A 17424-nucleotide genomic window follows, 5' to 3' on the forward strand; every position below is an offset into this window, starting at 1 on the left:
TTGTACCCCATATTTCGGATCCATAAAGTAATACAGGTTTCACCATTGAATCAAATATTTTAAAGCTTTCAGCGTAGTTAAGATATCCAAATTTACGTTGAAAACCTTGGATGCAGTTAACCGATTTGGTAGCTTGCATAGCTAGCTTACTTAAGGCTTTGGACCATGACAGCTTTGGAGTAAATATCAAGCCCATGTATTTATGAAATGAAACAACCTTAATTGGCGTAACACCGAATGACTACTTTTCCGTGCCTCGCAGAGGTCCACCGTTACGGAATACTATAATCTCAGTTTTATTTACATTGACTGTCATCCCGGTGTCTTCACAAAATGTTTTAATTGCATTAACTTGCCGCTGAAGTTGTACTACTGTTTCAGCTGGGTTTGCAACGTCGTCAGCGAACATTAGCGTTAGTATATCAGGTATTTCGTTTGATACACAGATTCCAGAGTTGCAGTGATCTCTTAAATATGTACAGAGGTCATTTATATACAAAACAAAAATCAGAGGACTACAAATATCACCCTGGCGCGTTCCCTTTAAACATCTGAATCTTTGTGTAAGGCCATGGCTTGTTCTGACTTGCGCGACAAGGTTTACATACATCGCTTTTAATGTTAACAAAAAATTGCCAGTAATGCCTTTGCGAGATAAACATGAAAATAGATCAGGATGATGGATATTATCAAAAGCTTTGGCGAAGTCAACGTATAGGACATATACCCTACCCCTTTTTTTAGAAAGATATATTTGTATTATTGCATTAAGAGTAAATATATGATCAATCGTTGAATAACCAGATCGAAAGCCTGCCTGGGACTCATCGATTTTACCATTGTGTTCTGCCCAACTGTATAACCTCCTGTTAAGTGAGGAAGAATATATTTTACAAATTGAGTTTATCAATGATATACCTCGGTAGTTATTAGGCTCATACATTGAGCCAGATTTATGAATAGGACAAATAATACTCTCAGACCATTTATCAGGAAATTGACCCGACTCAAATACACGGTTGAATAATCGAGTTATAAACGGCAAAGTCAAATCCTTAGTAGTTTTGATAAACTGGGCAAGTATACCATCTGGCCCTGGAGCTTTGCCTACAGCGAGGGCATTAATAGCTCGAAGAACTTCTTCTTCAGTAAACAGTGTATTTAATGTATCATCTACAAATTCCCCCCGATTTTCCAACTCATTTTCTACTCCAGGAAAGTGAGCATTTAAATTAACATCACCCAAGAGATTAGAGAAATGCTCAAACCAAGCGCAAGGTGACACCTTATGGTTTATACTACATTGAGTAGATCCTTTAAGAATTTTCCAAAACTCCTTGGGCTTACAACGATTTTTAATAAGCTCCGATCTTTTTCCCCCCTGGTATTGTAATATATGGCTTAGAACGCAAGATTTAAACTCACGTTTAGCTTGCTTATACTCAATCAAATCAGAATTCTCGTTAGATAGGCGTTATTTTCTAAGATTTCTGGTCTTGATATTTTTTTTAATTCACATTGCCTACCCCACCAAGGCGGCTGTGTTAGAGGAACATGCCTTCTATTTCGTTTTAAAAGCCCACTATCCATTGCGCTTGATCGAAATATGTCTGTAAACAAATTTACAGCAATATCAATGTTAGAATGTAGTGACGCTATCAATGTGTCATACATGGTATTAAATTTAAATGTAAAATTTGCAACATATCTTTCCGCTTTCGTACTATCCCACGTAAACTTATTGGGCACTAATATATTGTTTGATGACCCATTTGCATTCATATCAACACTATTATGCATGTTTTGAACACATGGGAAAGAAAAAGTACAATGAACCGGGAAGTGATCAGATTCGTCCCTTTCAACAATAGTAAAATATGATACATATTTGAAAAGCTCTGTTGATGCAATATTATAATCAACCACGGATGCCCCTTCCCCGGCTGTACATGTTATATTCCCCAATACATCGTCAAAAAGTCTGCCATTAAAGATGTGAACCCCAAACATACAACATAGTTCGGCTAAAAATTTGCCATAATTATTATGCCTAATATCCTTATTATTTCTTGGCAAATCAAATGTGTCCGATGTATATTGCGTATCACCAAAGATATAATTTATATTATCATCAGGAATAAAATCTAAAAAGTCCTTAGTGCGGGCATTAAAATCCCCTGCAATGTACAAAAGACTATTCGGATAATCAAAAATTATGTTATGTAAATGTTGATGTAAATGTTGCTCTATTAATTGGATGCCATTATACTCGCCGTCCATGTATATAGTCGAGCATTCAGGAGAAATATAAACAAATAAAATGATAATATCTTGCAGCTCATGGAACTTAGACCCATTAATTTTCAGAGTTATACAATTAGCAACATGATCATACAATCTTGTGATAATACCATTATCTAAAAAATATTGCTTAACAAATATACATAAACCTCTACTGTTTCTAAATGCACTATTTCTTTTTCTTACAGTATCGTAGCAAATATAACCATTCAAAAAATCTTTGAATTCCCCTAAATAATCACTCCATGTTTCGCACAGATTGATGATATCGAAATTATTTAAAAAGTTCTTAATATCATATGCTTCACTATATTTTTTAAGACCACATATGTTCCAGCTTAATTCGTTGACACATGTACATTGTTTATCGGGTGAATCATCACATGGCTTCGGCCGCAATCCTATGCAGTGTCAGGTGACCCGCCCTCATCACGCGCTCCACTGTTATTGGCCGAGTCCTGATGACGCGAAGGCTGTTCCCGCACCGCTGAGCTATATGATTGGCTGCTATTCCTTGCCTCAGAAGGGCGCTGCTGTTGGTAAACACGACCATGTGCTTCACCACGTGGTGTGAAACGGTTCTTCCTTATAAATTTAATATCATTTTGGGCTTCATCAAACCGGTAGACGCTGTCATCAATTATGAGCTTATCATATCTAACCACTGCGTACTGATTGTTATTTCTTGCCTCTATCATTCGCTTTCCAAGCTCATATCGATGTTTACGCACCCGTGGAGTAAAATCCTCGGACACCGAGTACGATAAGTCACGTGTTAGATTTGACCTTGCGCACTGCAGAACAACTGCTTTATCTTTATAATATGAAAAACGCACTAGAATCGTCGGAGCAATATCAGTTCCTCCCCTACATCTCTGCACCTTTTCAATGATAATACTCTCCCAGTTCGGGACATGTATCTCATCAGATAAAACCTGCCGCACCTTATTTTCAGTAATGTCAATTTGCTCATCACGTGACCCGCTTAGTCATTCTAAAATGCCGTCCAGGCTTTTTTTTAATGGTTAGCCTGGACGTCATTCATAACAAAATTCAAAAACATGTAAAAACTGTCTATGAAATGAAATGTTCTTCATTTGTATTCTGTGGCTTAAGACTGCCAATAAATACCTTAATTCTTATCAATAACCATATCCATTTTGCAAATTCACAAGCTATTTCTTCAAAAAAGTAATTTAAATACCTGATTTCAGTTGACAGGAGCTTTCTTACTGCCAAAAAGAAAAAAGGTTACACACAACTATACTTTAAGGTTTCAATCTGAAGTAGTATTTTAGTATGGATTACCTTCCCCTAACACTATCATTATCAGTTACCACACTTTTGTACTTAATGAATTTGAAAAACATTTATCGTCACATACAGGATTCAAGATTTATTTACAAACTATTCTATGGGCAATGTGAACAATGCATACTATTATACACATGTATTTAAAATAAGACTAAATAATAAAAAAACCATGTATATCAACAGCATTGTTACACTAAGTGAATCAAAATGTTTTATTGTGTAACCTATTAATCAAAATTCGACTTCAACACGACAATGCAAGTTTACAATAATCAGAGATTTTGCTGACTTATCAATTTATTATGTGTATATATATATATTCGCTAGATGATGATTCATGATGATATTTATATTAACAAATACCTTATACCTCACATCAGAAAACCTATACAAAACTCAACTAAAGGGAATCTTCAGGAAATAACTATTTTTAAAGGAATTGATAGAAAAACATAATTACAGAACATTGTTGTTTGCTTTTTTTCCGACTAGAGTGCGTTTTATCGTCAAGCTTAAAGCTTATAGGAAAACAACTAGAGTTAGAATTGTTGTGTGTTTTTTTAAAAGAACTATATTGGTAAACAGAAGTAACGCTTATGTGTTTAAGGGGTTAAAACATGACAAAGTCGGGACTCTGTGTGAGAATTGGCCTTCATGCTCTTATAGAATATGCCTCGGGTTGTTATGGGACACTTGTGCAATCTTCGCCGACTTTACATTTAAAATGTCATCTTATAGAAGGTCATATGCCCAGTTTGTGACGTGAACGCGCCAGCGGTTCAAAGAGACGCTATAAAATTTAACAAAGCTTATAAAGGCAAACCGGTAATTTTACCCAGTATTCTAATTTCTGTCATACAAAGTAAAAGCACACATATAGTATTTATAATGTATGGTCGTTTTTAGACGGGAGGCTAGGTGCGTGTGGGAAAGGGGAAAGAAATGTAGAAATGTTTTTATGTCAAAAGATGGCAATCAAAAACCTCCAAATAATTGCAGAATTTCAAACCGTCATGGCAGGTTTTTGTCAACATACATACAAATGGTCGTTCACTGGGGAACACCAGAAAACTTACTCGCCTACTGGTAGGAAAAAGGTAGGGAGGAGAGAGCTCGTACAATCACCAGTTGGTACCTGAGGTTGCTCTTACCACAAGTTTGTGACAAGTAGTACTTGAAAAAGTTTTTGTTGTGTGTCAGAATCTGGATGCTTTAAAGAAACCAAACAAAGGATATTAAGCATACATAAGTTCAAAGACATCTAAGTGAGCGCAAATGAGGGGTAAATTACAAGAATAGAAAATAATGATACGAACTGAAAAAAATGCCATGCATGCAAATGAAAATTCTTCCCATACTTTGCATGATAACATTCCACAAACTTAATGATATTGCTATTTGATTCATTTTGCAAATACTAAATGTCTTTATTCCAATATACTAACAAAAGTAATAAATGTTTGTAAACACTTCATTCTTAATTTATTTTGAATAATTTACAGGTTTACAATAAGTTGCCTTAACAAAACTACTGCCAATGACACTACAGCTCGTACTGAGCTGTACTAAAGTAACTAATAGTCATGTGTAACCTTAAGCAGAGAAAAGAAAATGCATTTGGATATTCACGGCTACATTCGTTAACAAAAACAATGGTGTTTGGTGAATTTTGATGGTGTTTGAAAATGTATGTTGTTTTAACAATTCGGAACGTGATTATCTTATAATATATAGTGCAATTGATGTAAAAAGGATTACTTTTAACAGGTACAGTGTTCTTTTTGTTTGTTTAAATAGACAAATTGGAAAATTCTTAATAAATGTGCGACCAAATTCTGATCGGCATTTTGAACATGTTTACGAATTTTGTTATGAATGACGTTCAGGCTAACCATCATAAAAAAAACCTGAACGGCATTTTAGAATGACTAGTGACCCGCTACAACCGTCGAAAAACATGTTATTTCTGCGTGATTGGCCATCCAAATACTCGACATTCATTTCCAATCTTTCTAATTGAGTATGCATTGCAGTATTGCTTTGCCTCAATTTTTCGTTTTCTAGTTTAAGGTCTTTACACGTCGCTGACATTTCATTGAATTTAGTGTTCATATAATCCAAGCTAGAATGAATATCATCCATACCTTTATTAAGGTCAGACTTTAGTGACATTATCAACGAAAATAAATCCCTTTCCTCGCCTCCCCTCCCGGTGGTCATACTCAAAACTCCACTTTCCGTAGTTGAAAGTTTCTGCTGCCTACTTGCGGCCCTCCTTACTGGTCGACCCTGAGACGCTAGCTATCCAGGGGAGCCCTGGCTGGAACCGGGCCCGGGGCCGGGGTTGATCTCGACATCGCCACATGGTATCACGAGCAGTGAAAGTGCAACCAACAACCGTAAACACAATGAAACACTCTGTCTGCACACTTTAAGTCCAAGAAGTCTATTCCTCACACGTCCCGGCATACAAAAAGTCCCAATACGAATCCTATAGGTTCCTATATCAATCCCCGTTATTAATTTTCACGAAAATGATTGACCAGTAAAAACACGTGTGGCCATCTTGCAAAGGGACATCACTCACTATATGGTGTAGGAGTTCGTGAAAATAAAGATATCTGTGAACTTCATCTCAATTTTACACATGTGTGTATACGGACTATTCAGAAAGTCTTCAATGCATAAATACATCTTTGAAATAATCAAATAAATGGCCGGACCCACATCCGAAACCTTCAAAGTAGGCAGATCACTTCCAAAACCGTGGCCTATCTATTAAGACTATGTAAAAAGAAATGTGGCAGCGGTGGGTTTCGAACCCACGCATCCAAAGAGACTGGTGCCTAGGACTAGCGCCCTAGACCGCTCGGCCACGCTACCTTCACATTTCAATAAATTGTCTGTACTCAGTTTTATCTTATTCTGTAAAGTATCTAAAACAACGCGAATGTTACACCCGAATTGTTAATATATACTACATATAACCGATAATAGGCTGGGCATGTTAACAGGTAGCGTGGCCGAGCGGTCTAAGGCGCTGGTTTAAGGCACCAGTCTCCTCGGAGGCGTGGGTTCGAATCCCACCGCTGCCACTAATTATTTTATCCACGGATAACAGCTCCGTTACTGATAGGTACTAGTTTAAGCCAAATAAGTACATAAGTACATGTATTAATATCACAAGGCCTTTAATGTCATTATACCGTGCAAAATGGGTTTGAAGGACAAAGATATAAATGTTAAAAAATATTTTTTATTTAGGTTCAGTTCAACAATTCATTTTTCTTTTTTAAAAATAATGCTCAGAAAATACCGTAAGATCTAGAGTCTGAGAGCGACAGTGACTAGATATATACAACGAAAAACACTAAACAGAGACTTCCGTTGCTTTTACGAATGCACACTTGTATAAGTCCATCATTGTTAATTTAAATCAGTTGAAATATAGATTTTGAATGTACAAACATGTCACATGCTCAAGTTTCATTGAATTGTATTTCTACGCGATACATTTTTTATATCCGAAATGCTTTTGCTTAAATACTTGTTTTGTGCCTCAATAAATGTTAATTATCAAAGAAAAAAACTTAAAAAACTTCCATTTCAAAAGTATATTGGCCAGTGTGGGGGTCGAACCCACGACATTCGCGTTATTAGCACGACGCTCTAACCGACTGAGCTAACCGGCCTTGTTGCTTTCCACTTACATTTGTAATAATTTATTGTGAATACTCAATTGTTACACTGCCCATTAAAATAAGCATGCTTCTTGTTACAATAACTATAGAAATGGTCAACGTACTTTAGCAAATGTATACTGCTTCATTTCTTTCCTATTTAAAGGTTGTCTTTGTGCCCTGTGATATAAATGTTATTGTAGTATCGATGAAATAGATATAATATACCTAGCTGATTTCCGTTGATAAAATATTTAGTGGCAGCGGTGGGATTCGAACCCACGCCTCCGAAGAGACTGGTGCCTTAAACCAGCGCCTTAGACCGCTCGGCCACGCTACCTGTTAACATACGCCGACTGTTATTGATTGTATGTAGTATATATGTTAACAATACGGTTGTAACATTCGCGTAGTTAAAGATACAATACCGAATAAGATAAAACTAAGTATAAACCTCTGATTGAAATGTGAAGGTAGCGTGGCCGAGCGGTCTAAGGCGCTGGTTTTAGGCACCAGTCTCTTCGGAGGCGTGGGTTCGAATCCCACCGCTGCCACATTTCTTTTTACATAGTCTTAATAGATAGGCCAAGGATGTGGAAGTTATCAGCCTACTTTGAGGGGTTCGGGTGTGGGTTCGGCCATTTATTTGATTATTTCAAATATGTATTTATGCATTGAAGAATTTCTAAATAGTCTGTTTATACCCATGTGTAACATTAAGAAGTTCATAAATATCCAAATTTTCGCGAACTCCTACACCAAATAAGGCGAGTAGATTTAAATTGTGTCTCTTAACTTTATTTTGTAACGCAGTGTTTGTTATAATTGTCAAGAAAAGGCTTAAAACTTTACATTTCAAAATATACTGGCCAGTGTGGGGGTCGAACCCACGACATTCGCGTTATTAGCACGACGCTCTAACCGACTGAGCTAACCGGCCTAGTTGCTTTCCAATTACATTTGTAATAATTTATTGTGAATACTCAATTGTTACACTGCCCATTAAAATAAGCATGAATGGATCAGAGGTTTATACTTAGTTTTATCTTATTCGGTATTGTATCTTTAACTACGCGAATGATTCAGCAAACCAAATAAGAGAGACCTTAGACCAGCTCAGGGAGATAATTACCAAGTACCAGAACTCGCACAAGCTACTACTCTTAGGAGACTTTAACACATCCCTGCACAGAAATAAACCAAATCCGGAAGATAGGCTGCTAGAAGCATTTTTAAGGGAAACGGCTCTGACACCTGACGAGTCATATCCTGAGAACCCTACCTTCTTTCACCATAATGGCAGAGACACAGCCCAGATTGACTACATATTCACAAACCTAGAAAATACAACCATCAGAATCAAAGAACATGAGAGCACAAATACCTCTGATCATACCCTAGTACTCTGTTCTGTACCATGTACCCTTAGCAACAACCACAGCAACAAAAAGTTGACCAATTCAAACCTGAGAAAGCCAAAATGGCACAAATGCCACAAAAGCACCTACCAAAATGTAACCGAAAACCTGCTGAATACTGAGAGAATCTCAATACCTTCATCAAGCCCAAGCCTAATAGAACTAGATATAATTCACCTGGAAAACGTTCTCCATTCCGCAACCAACGAGGCTATCCCAGGCCACCAGAAACCCACAAGTAAACCCAGAGGCAAAGGCATCTGGAGCCCTGAGATCCAGGCAGCCAGCCGCAGAGCCAAGGTAGCCTTTGGTAGATGGAAGGATGGGGGGAAAAGTAGGGACACAAGCAACAATCTTTACTCTGAGATGCGCAATAATAAGAAATATCTACGACGAGCCCAACGTCAACATGCAGCAAATAAACGTAATTCACTGTATGAAGAAATTATGGAAAGCCATAATGTTGACTCAAAAGCCTTCTTCAAACTCATAAACAAACAAAGAAGCCAGCCACAGCACCATACTGAGACTCTGCTCACTGACAGTGGACTGGTCACCTCAGAATCCGAAATCCTAGATACCTGGAAAGAACATTTTAATACCCTGGCTACTCCATCTTGCCGACCACATTATGACAACACTTTTAAAAGAACTGTTGAACTGGAAATGCTCTGCATTGAAGACCTTATCGAAAATAAAGATGCTACTACCCAATGTCGAACTACACAACAAGTAGAAAAGGCCATTAGTCAGTTAAAAAACAATAAGGCAGAAGACGCTAGGGGTCTGACAGCTGAACATTTCAAGCTTAGCAGCCAAGCAGTTGTCAAATACGTCACTCGAATCATCAACAACATTATTACTAGCAGAACGGTTCCCAAGTCAATTAAAGAAGGAATTCTTACCCCTGTCCCAAAGAAAAACAAAGACCAAAGACTTACAAATAGCTACAGAGGCATTACTGTCACGACCGTATTAAGTAAAATATTAGAAAACACCTTAGAACCTGAGATCAAGCAATGCATCAACCCGACCATAAATAGACTGCAAAGAGGCTTCACCGAAAACACATCGCCAAACAACGCCGCATTGATTGTCACCGAATGCATAAACGAGGCTATGGACAACAAAACCCCCTTGGCCCTCGCTACGCTGGATGCAGAAAAGGCCTTCGACGTTGTTTGGCATGATGGGCTTTTCAGAAAACTATACCACAATAACCTTCCCCTCGATATATGGATGATCATAAGAGACCTACAAACCAATGCTCCTACAAAAGTGAAATGGCAGGGTAACATAAGTGATCCCTTCTCTGTACAACAAGGTATTAGACAAGGCGCAAAATTATCACCTATCCTGTACAAAACCTTCAACAATGGATTATTAGAGTCGCTGGACCACAACAGAATAGGCGCAAAAATTGGCACTACATATGCAGGCGCCCCAACAGTTGCAGACGACATTGCTCTACTCTCTACAAATCCGGCAGACCTCACAGCAGCACTCCAGCTGGTCCACAAGTTTAATAGCAAAGATAGGGCCAACATAAACACAACGAAAAGCGAAATTGTCATATACAACTCCGACAAAAAAAGGGAACCACAACATTGGAACATCGGTAACAGTACTATTCACGAAACCGAAAGTACCACCCACCTTGGCATCCTGCGACACCATAAACAACAACAGAATATCACATGCAGAATTGGCACTGGAAGGAGAGCAATGTATTCGCTGATGGGGGCGGACCTGCATGGAAGAAATGGCATAAACCCCACAATATCCCTACACATGTACGTCACTTTTGCCAGACCCAGAATCATCTATGGCTTAGAGACAATCCACTTAACACAGAAAGACCTCAATCAACTAGCAAGCTATGAGGCGAAGCTAATGAGGCAAATCCAATACCTGCCGGACCGTTGTTCATCCGCTGCCGTATATTCATTAATTGGTGCGACACCTATTTCAACACAGATAGACATCAACGCCCTGACACTATTCGGCAACATCCTAAGAAACCCAGATACAGCCGAGTACGAGATTGCCAGGAGACAATTAGCCATCAAACAGGCCGATAGTCACAGCTGGTTCATGAATATACGTCGCATACTGAGCAAATACAACTTACCTTCTGCCTATGATCTTCTAGACATACCTCCCACCCGTGATGAATGGAAGGAGAAAATCAATCTAGCAGTCAACAACTACTGGGCAGAACAATGGGAAGAAGATAAACAAAGGAAATCTTCACTGAAATTTTTACTCAATACAAAAAGACCCAATTTCAAACCCACACCAATTGTGGTCCTCGATCGAGACGAACCCTCGGCAAGTCAAAGAGGCTGTGGTCAAGGCACGGGTACTCACTGGCACGTACACTTTGCAAGCAAACAAACACAAATTTAATCAACACTTGGTTAACCCAACCTGTACCCTATGCAACCTTGGCCCTGAAGATAGGGAACATTTTCTCACGCAGTGCTTATCACTGCAACATGCCCGGCAAAAACACATTATACGTCTTGCCCATACCCTGACAAATGAACTTAACATTAAGGTTAGTGATACCATTACAAATAACCCAACACTCCTTACTCAGTGTATTCTTGACTGCTCCGCCCCAACCATTAGAGACATTATTGGCAACAACAGTGAAACTCTATTGCAAGTAGAGAGAATTAGCAGACAGCTAGTGTATGACCTGCATTCTGCTAGGAACTTTATACTGAAGAAACAGCAGTGCCAGCCCCCGTAGTTGAACTGTCTCGCGCCAGGAAAACTGCTATATTCATCACTCAATTTCTCAACTGCTAGTCTGAACATTATTATTTACTGCCAGCTGATATTATCAGGCTTATTACCGTATACTTAGCCATAGTATAATACCATACCATGCCCACAAGAGGGATAGACTTATATGGTTACTATGTAGTGGCTCTAGACTTATGTGTCGATAAATATATCGTCAAACGTTACTACGTGTGTGTACATATCTGTTAATCAGTTTTAAGCAATGTTTTTTAGTTTTACGTAGCTAGTGTAGTGTGACTAGTACTGTAACGGATCTTATCATACTCGTGATGCAGTAGTTTTTTAGTGATTTAATGACTTATGCCCTCAAGGCTCTATTATTATCACATTCTATGACCGACATCCCAGCTTAACTACAAAAAATTTAAAATATACTCAACCAGACCTTAACGAAAACTTCAACAGCAGCAACCAACATTACCTATTCCGATAGGGTGCTCCGATCAACTAGCGGAGGAATCTACAATAACAACAAGAACAACAACAACATGCTTCTTGTTACAATAACTATGGAAATGATCAACGTACTTTAGCAAATGTATACTGCTTCATTTCTTTCCTATTTAAAGGTTGTCTTTGTGCCCTGTGATATAAATGTTATTGTAGTATTGATGAAATAGATATAATATACCTAGCTGATTTCCGTTGATAAAATATTTAGTGGCAGCGGTGGGATTCGAACCCACGCCTCCGAAGAGACTGGTGCCTTAAACCAGCGCCTTAGACCGCTCGGCCACGCTACCTGTTAACATATGCCGACTGTTATTGATTGTATGTAGTATACATGTATACGCCTTGGTCACGATATAATGACAAAAAGTGTTTCACAAAGGGTAAAAAATCAAAGTATTCAAATAGCCAAATTACATACGTTCCATAACAGTAGGGTCATGGTGTTATAATAATTCGAATAAAATCATTAGGTTCGAGCTCCAGTTTTTTTTTCAGGGAGGTTTATGTATCAAGGAATACTGAAAAAAAATAATTTTGTGATGTATATTTAAATGGTTTTGATAATGTGACAGAACTCTTTTATAATGCTTTTTTAGCCAGACTTGTTGCATAGGTGCCAAATAAACAGTTATGGGCAAAATAATTGACTTTATTCCTTCTTAGTAGAAATAAATCAGATTTAACCATAAATGTCGTGATATTATTTTGAATTTGACTGCTTGTAAATGATCTACCATTTTTAGAAGCCCAAGGAAGCAAATAAAAGTGATTTTTTCTAACACCAGAATCAAAAACAAACAAGGCCATACCAATTTTTCAGCATTATCTTGATGCATAATTTTTTTAGATCACTTTCTGTATCCGGTCCGAAGTGTCTACGGATGGGACAAAAGGCACACTATATATTTACATATGAACTTTAAGCTCAGTTACAAACCTAGTATAAACATCTCTTGTTGCAAAAATGCTAACAGAACACAAAAATGAAGAACAAGATATTTAATATTTCTAAATTTCAGTAAGACAACCTTTTACAATGTAATTGTAATTTGATAATCGGACCTTTTAAGTTCAGTTTTAAGATGCAACTTTAAAGGTGAAAATTCATTGAATTATAATGGTGTCAATCAGTATATGTTTTAAATTCCTCATTGAACACCAAATGTAAGATTTTTCACTAGTTCAGTTGTTAGAAATAGACACGATGTAAATGTACCATGTGTTGTAAGTGTCTACGGATGGGACATAAAACTATTTAATGTAATACCAAGCTGCAGGCATAAGATATTCCCTGATGGTATCCACAATACTGTATCCAGTTACTAACTACTTCAATGTTTCAAGGAAATTTTAACTTAGAAACATGTTTAATTAACAATAACCAGGGCATTTTATATAGTACCCACGGGTCCGACTATCAGACCCATTCCTAAAGCAAAATATATGATATTTTTTTCCAATCTTCAGAAAAAAATCCCAATCAAAAGTAAAACAGTGTTTTTACCTGTACCGGTTCATTCAACATCCTAAAATTAGGTGATGTAAAGTTTTGGGGATAACTGAATTCAGAAATCATTGATTTGCATCACATTCAGAGATCATTTGAAATGAAAAATTAGTATCTGTCATGATTCATTGCAATACATATTTACACCCAAGAATTAAGATTTCAGCTGTTTTAGGGCTTTTGAAAGGGAAAATAAACTTATATTTAATAATTTCCTCATTTGCAGGAGACTGAAAAGCTTTTTATTTTAACTGTAAATTTTCCCAATTTAGGCATTATTGTGACGCAAATTTTCCCAAAATGTCTAGGATCCTTTTTCCAAAAATGGGCAGAAAAAGCCCTGATAACTGATATATATACTCCAAAACTGAGAAACTGTTCTGAATCATATGTAAAAATGACATTTTGTCAATGACCTTTTCTTAACTACTTAAGAACTCCAGAAAATAAATAATTAATATGCCTCGGCCAAGGTCATTGTCATTACTTGAGATTGGATGTTCTCTCCATCGAGTAACTTTACATCTTTTTTATTCGGTACTTTTCCGGACACATCTACTGACAAATAACAGTTCCTGCAGTCAGCCTATCTTTCCTTGTCTTTCTTGGTTTTAGTTTCCACTTCTTTTCATTGGTGTTGTCTATTTTCCCTGTTGGTCGCCTAACTTGTAGGAAGGAAGCAATCCCACTACCAAAGCTAGTATGGTATTTGGTTATATTCCTATCAAGCACACATTGCAACACATTGTTGTATTATGTCTTCTTTTCTTGTGAAGTCCCTCCATGACACAATTTCACATCCTGTATTCTTCTTTTAATGTTGTTCATATTGACTGTTTCGCTCAGCTTTAAATTTCTTCTAGCACTCTTTGGTAAAATAACACCCTTTTCTTCCAAATTTCTTCTTATCGTTGGTGACATACTCTATCAGTTTTTCTTACACTCTTGTTTTACGCTTTGGTGTTGTAGGCATACTTTCTTTTACTTTTGATATTGCTCTATATTTTGTACTTCTTGCTTCTTGAATTAAATGGAGGCTCACACATCTCATTACTTATATTTCAGCTGAATTTGTGGCTGTTCTGGATCTGTTAATATCATCGTTGTCTATTGTACCATCTGTTTTTGTTTGATCAATGTTTGTAGTATCTTGGTCTGTTGAAAGACTATTTTCACTGTATTTTTTTAAGTTTTATCCCCATCGTCCAATTCTGTACTTAAAGCATCTTTAAGCACATTCTTCTTCTTTTTCAGGCTTTTATTTTCTTTCATTTCTCTATTCTTATTGTTACACGGTGTCTGTCTAGGAGTCCGGTTTTCTCCATTAGTTTTGTTTGTGATATTGTCTGCACCTTCTTTCTTTTTGGCAAGCTATTTCATTTTCTTTTCTCTCCATATTTATTATTGTTTTTTGGTTTCTCTTGGATCACTTTCTTTTCTCTCTTTGTCAATTTGCCTATCATGTGTTTTTTTCTTTCAGCATCTTTCCTCTTCATTTCATCATATTTTTCATTTCTTTCATTTTTCAGTTTTCCCCTGTATCTTTTCATTCTAAGGGCTTTTGCACTTACATTAATGTCAATTTCAGGTATATTTGAATGGTTTTTATTTCCCTGCTTGTCCATTTTTGTATTAATGTTAATTCTAGTCACACCTGAACTTATAAATGGACATTTCGTACATAGCGTGATTTAAATGTCCCATCCGTAGACATTTACCAGCTTTACTGTACTTCATTTTCTTAACCATAAATAAATTTCTAATAGGCCTCTTTATGTCTGGCTAAAACAGCATAATCCATCCTGTATTTTGGCTACTTATTTTAATTCCCAAACATACAAACTATAGAAAAAAATAAGTTAAGGCATGAATTTCAATGTTTTTAGCAACATATAGAAGTGGAAAAATGAAAATACAAAGGTAATGAGTTGTTTTTGGTAATCCATTGCCTAGGTTTGAATATGTGCTACATTTCTGTCAAAGGAAAGTGGTTCTTTTCGCTTAATATATGCAAATTTTGAGCATTTTATGTGTGTCTACGGATGGGACATGGTGTCTACGGATGGGACATTGACATGTTGAGCTTCATATTTAAAAATTACAATCAGATATTGATGCAACAAATAATATATTTGGTCACTGAATGGAAATGCAAAATCTGCCTGGTTGGTTATATGCTAAGCATATTCCTTGCTGGGAAAAACATGCGTCTACGGATGGGACAAAATTTTCTGTATTTTTGGGTGCATACTCAGGCGTATAATAAATTTGGTAATGTAGGTTTTATGTATAAATTTCTTATTGCTATTGATAAATGAGTTGTAGTTCTTCCAATTGAGGGTCATATTTTCACAAAATACCATATTGCTAATAAATTTTGGCCATTTTGTATCCCTGAATTGAAAAAGCCAGATTTTGGTAACGAAATGGTGGGTTCAGTTATTTTAGTAGTACTCCGTCAGTTTTTATGCAATTTAAATGAAATAACCAGCTACAGAAAGAAGACTAAATTGCTTACTCAAAGCTCAAGATATCTGATACAATTATTTTCCAGTATTTTTTATTTTTTATGTTAAAAAAGGGGTAATTTTGAAATGAAACGTTGTAACGACAGTTTTTAGCCACATTTTGGCTATTTGGAGGTTGAAATTAGAAAACGCGTCAAATCAAGCGATGGAAGTCTGTATAAGTTGAGTCGACAGATATATTCTACATATCATGAGACATAAAAAAGACAATTTTAACATAACATGTTAAGAAAATTACAACGTAACAACAGCAAAAAGGAAATTGTCATTATATCGTGACCAAGGCGATATGTTAACAATACGGGTGTTACATTCGCGTAGTTAAAGATACAATACCGAATAAGATAAAACTAAGTATAAACCTCTGATTGAAATGTGAAGGTAGCGTGGCCGAGCGGTCTAAGGCGCTGGTTTTAGGCACCAGTCTCTTCGGAGGCGTGGGTTCGAATCCCACCGCTGCCACATATCTTTTTACATAGTCTTAATAGATAGGCCAAGGTTGTGGAAGTTATCAGCCTACTTTGAGGGGTTCGGGTGTGGGTTCGGCCATTTATTTGATTATTTCAAATATGTATTTATGCATTGAAGAATTTCTAAATAGTCTGTTTATACCCATGTGTAACATTGAGAAGTTCATAAATATCCATATTTTCGCGAACTCCTACACCAAATAAGGCGAGTAGATTTAAATTGTGTCTCTTAACTTTATTTTGTAACGCAGTGTTTGTTATAATTGTCAAGAAAAGGCTTAAAACTTTACATTTCAAAATATACTGGCCAGTGTGGGGGTCGAACCCACGACATTCGCGTTATTAGCACGACGCTCTAACCGACTGAGCTAACCGGCCTAGTTACTTACCAATTACATTTGTAATAATTTATTGTGAATACTCAATTGTTACACTGCCCATTAAAATAAGCATGCTTCTTGTTACAATAACTATGGAAATGATCAACGTACTTTAGCAAATGTAAACTGCTTCATTTCTTTCCTATTTAAAGGTTGTCTTTGTGCCCTGTGATATAAATGTTATTGTAGTATTGATGAAATAGATATAATATACCTAGCTGATTTCCGTTGATAAAATATTTAGTGGCAGCGGTGGGATTCGAACCCACGCCTCCGAAGAGACTGGTGCCTTAAACCAGCGCCTTAGACCGCTCGGCCACGCTACCTGTTAACATACACCGACTGTTATTGATTGTATGTAGTATACATATATATGTTAACAATACGGGTGTTACATTCGCGTAGTTAAAGATACAATACCGAATAAGATAAAACTAAGTATAAACCTCTGATTGAAATGTGAAGGTAGCGTGGCCGAGCGGTCTAAGGCGCTGGTTTTAGGCACCAGTCTCTTCGGAGGCGTGGGTTCGAATCCCACCGCTGCCACATTTCTTTTTAC

At 36.9% G+C, this 17424-nt stretch overlaps 10 non-coding genes across 10 annotated transcripts; 4 read left to right on the forward strand and 6 right to left on the reverse strand.

Moving 5' to 3' along the window:
* The first annotated feature begins 6628 nt into the window (after positions 1–6628).
* Positions 6629–6710, forward strand: Trnal-aag (transfer RNA leucine (anticodon AAG)). The gene has a single exon. It is a non-coding gene; the product is annotated as a tRNA-Leu (tRNA).
* A 523-nt stretch (positions 6711–7233) lies between these two features.
* Positions 7234–7307, reverse strand: Trnai-aau (transfer RNA isoleucine (anticodon AAU)). The gene has a single exon. It is a non-coding gene; the product is annotated as a tRNA-Ile (tRNA).
* Positions 7308–7553: 246 nt separating this feature from the next.
* Trnal-aag (transfer RNA leucine (anticodon AAG)) lies at positions 7554–7635 on the reverse strand. The gene has a single exon. It is a non-coding gene; the product is annotated as a tRNA-Leu (tRNA).
* A 132-nt stretch (positions 7636–7767) lies between these two features.
* Positions 7768–7849, forward strand: Trnal-uag (transfer RNA leucine (anticodon UAG)). The gene has a single exon. It is a non-coding gene; the product is annotated as a tRNA-Leu (tRNA).
* A 312-nt stretch (positions 7850–8161) lies between these two features.
* Positions 8162–8235, reverse strand: Trnai-aau (transfer RNA isoleucine (anticodon AAU)). Its single transcript has one exon. It is a non-coding gene; the product is annotated as a tRNA-Ile (tRNA).
* Positions 8236–12188: 3953 nt separating this feature from the next.
* Positions 12189–12270, reverse strand: Trnal-aag (transfer RNA leucine (anticodon AAG)). Its single transcript has one exon. It is a non-coding gene; the product is annotated as a tRNA-Leu (tRNA).
* A 4125-nt stretch (positions 12271–16395) lies between these two features.
* On the forward strand, positions 16396–16477 carry Trnal-uag (transfer RNA leucine (anticodon UAG)). Its single transcript has one exon. It is a non-coding gene; the product is annotated as a tRNA-Leu (tRNA).
* Positions 16478–16789: 312 nt separating this feature from the next.
* On the reverse strand, positions 16790–16863 carry Trnai-aau (transfer RNA isoleucine (anticodon AAU)). Its single transcript has one exon. It is a non-coding gene; the product is annotated as a tRNA-Ile (tRNA).
* A 246-nt stretch (positions 16864–17109) lies between these two features.
* Positions 17110–17191, reverse strand: Trnal-aag (transfer RNA leucine (anticodon AAG)). Its single transcript has one exon. It is a non-coding gene; the product is annotated as a tRNA-Leu (tRNA).
* A 138-nt stretch (positions 17192–17329) lies between these two features.
* Trnal-uag (transfer RNA leucine (anticodon UAG)) lies at positions 17330–17411 on the forward strand. The gene has a single exon. It is a non-coding gene; the product is annotated as a tRNA-Leu (tRNA).
* Positions 17412–17424: the final 13 nt, after the last annotated feature.

Source organism: Mya arenaria, chromosome 15 (assembly GCF_026914265.1).
Source record: "Mya arenaria isolate MELC-2E11 chromosome 15, ASM2691426v1".
NCBI classification, from domain to species: domain Eukaryota; kingdom Metazoa; phylum Mollusca; class Bivalvia; order Myida; family Myidae; genus Mya; species Mya arenaria.